The sequence below is a fragment of the Sinocyclocheilus anshuiensis genome, unplaced genomic scaffold (genome assembly GCF_001515605.1).
Source record: "Sinocyclocheilus anshuiensis isolate Anshui unplaced genomic scaffold, SAMN03320099.WGS_v1.1 scaffold117, whole genome shotgun sequence".
In the NCBI taxonomy this organism is placed as follows: domain Eukaryota; kingdom Metazoa; phylum Chordata; class Actinopteri; order Cypriniformes; family Cyprinidae; genus Sinocyclocheilus; species Sinocyclocheilus anshuiensis.
In genome coordinates this window covers 3,390,546-3,392,754 of record NW_015536624.1, presented here as the reverse complement: position 1 = coordinate 3,392,754, position 2,209 = coordinate 3,390,546, and the positions used below count along the sequence as shown (strand labels likewise).

Here is a 2,209-nt window from a genome sequence, read left to right as displayed (position 1 = left end):
TCTCTCCCTCTCTCCCTCTCTCTCTCTCTCTCTCTCTCGATGCACAAAACTTCGCATTTGAACAGTCAATAGCAAATACTTAAACTAATAATAAAACAGTAGCGCTGATTCAGAAGCGCCAGATTGTCATAGCAAAGTCAGAATTACCTCCTCTCCTAGTTTCATGAAACGGTCGTCCATAAAATGCATTGCTGTTCTGTTGTAAGTGATCTTAAAGATTTCTAAATGCATCTACTTTCGGAAGGCCAAATAAAGTGCTTTTGCTTTCGCCTAGAAACACACAGCTTCTCCCTGACATGGCTGCATCAACACTAACTGCGGTTACTGAAACCACGCCTTCTTTCTTTGCATGCACATTTGGGCGCATTATGCAAATATTCACACATAGTGAGGTAGATATGTGAGGGCGTGTTAGAACGAGCCGTTTTAGGGGGGCGTGGCAGAGTCTTAACTTTGATAAAGAATATCTCTTTGGTTTTGAGACTTTAGTCTTTGCAACTTCAGGGATCTTATCTATTCACGAACAGCTTGTAACACTCCAAAGAGAAAGGAAAACTTGAAATCGCATCATATGACCCCTTTAAAGCACAGCCACCACAATATCAGGCTTTAGCACTTCTTTTTACTTTGAGATCGTTTTGAGGTTAAATACAGATTTAAAATCATAACAAGTTACAATTTAATAGCTATGATACTGTCTTTGAAATCAAATATTTGCATAGCTCTGAAACACTGGCATCTAACAAAGTCTAGGAAAAAACAGTTCATCTTAAAAAAAATAAAACCCAAACAGGAAATAAAAGAGTTACTGAATAAACATGTGTCCTGTTCTGTCCTAAACTCCTGTACTGTCTCATAATTTAGAGCAGTCCGTGCAATTTATGAAACAAATCGATTACATCTGTATGTTACAATTACATTTATTTTATAATTAAATTACGTAATTCCGTTACATGTAACTAGTTACTCCCCATCACTGGATATATCCATATCTTTTGAAGGGATTTTCAGGCAGCATCAAAATTCTAAAATGTTTCAGATGGAAATTGCCAACTGACATGGAAAACGCTGATTTTAAACATTCGCGTCAGAAAGATGATAAAAGTGCGCGTCCGTTTAAGCACCTTGGAGAACGCCACAGCTGCGATTCCGACAGAGCTCATTAATATTTAGAGCCATGTGAGGTTACGCTTGTCTTATTGAAGCGTCCAGTCACACGTGATTAAGATAATATTCATGAGCCAAACCTTCATTCGTCAGCTCTCTGCCGTGCAGCCAATCAGTAGGGCGTTCGCTCTTGTACGTAATTAATATTCAAAAAGTACACCTTTACCATAGTAGTATTCGTAATTTTGTTATGGAGCGGATTGTAATGGATGCTAAAGCCGTGCTTACTAATACAGTGAACGTGTTTTCAAAAACCAAGGTGTCTTACAGCATATCTGTGCTTGGGAATTGATCTGAACTCCGTCTGTAGACCGCAGCGAGTGTGAGCGGGATCATAACCGAGCTGATCTTCTCCAGCGGTGATTCTGAGCTGATCTGAGGTAATGTTAGGCCAGATGATGCTTAACATGTTTTTTAGGAATTAAAGATAAATCTGTCAAATCCTCCTTTCTGGGATGTTCTCGTTTGTAAAATCTATTTAAAAATCGGGTAAATAAAATATTTTTAGAATTGTAAAAATGCAGAAAGTTTTTTAGGGCTAAGGTGTGGGTTAGGTTGTAGTATTAATAGCTAGCTGTATATAAAACAATAGACGTCTGTGGAATGATAGCTAAGATAGCTAAATAAACGTATTTCTGTGTGTCATTTTTCAGTAAAATGTGAAAACTGACATGAATTTATGCAAACAAATCTATACCATTGTGTCTCCAGTTATTTTTTTTAAGTGAGTGACGTGACATGTGGCCAAGTATGGTGACCCATACTCAGAATTAGTGCTCTGCATTTATCCCATCCAAAGTGCACACACACAGCAGTGAACACACACACACTGTGAACACACACCCGGAGCAGTGGGCAGCCCGGAGCAGTGGGCAGCCATTTTTGCTGCAGCCAACTGCCAACAAGGTTCGGTGCCTTGCTCAAGGGCACCTCAGTCGTGGTATTGAAGGTGGGAGATAGCGCTGTACAGTCACTCCCCCCACCTACAATCCCTGCTGGTACGAGACTCAAACCCACAACCTTTGGGTTATGAGTCCGACTC

General features: G+C 39.9%; 1 protein-coding gene across 1 annotated transcript in view; it reads left to right on the top strand.

Annotated features, from left to right (window-relative positions):
* The first annotated feature begins 1,365 nt into the window (after positions 1 to 1,365).
* The window catches only part of LOC107653310 (inactive phospholipid phosphatase 7-like), a 5,022-nt gene continuing 4,178 nt past the window's right edge, over positions 1,366 to 2,209 (top strand). Inside the window, exon 1 of the mRNA XM_016439991.1 lies at positions 1,366 to 1,547. The gene's annotated coding sequence lies outside the window, so the exon portion shown is untranslated. The remainder of the gene's footprint in view (positions 1,548 to 2,209) is intronic.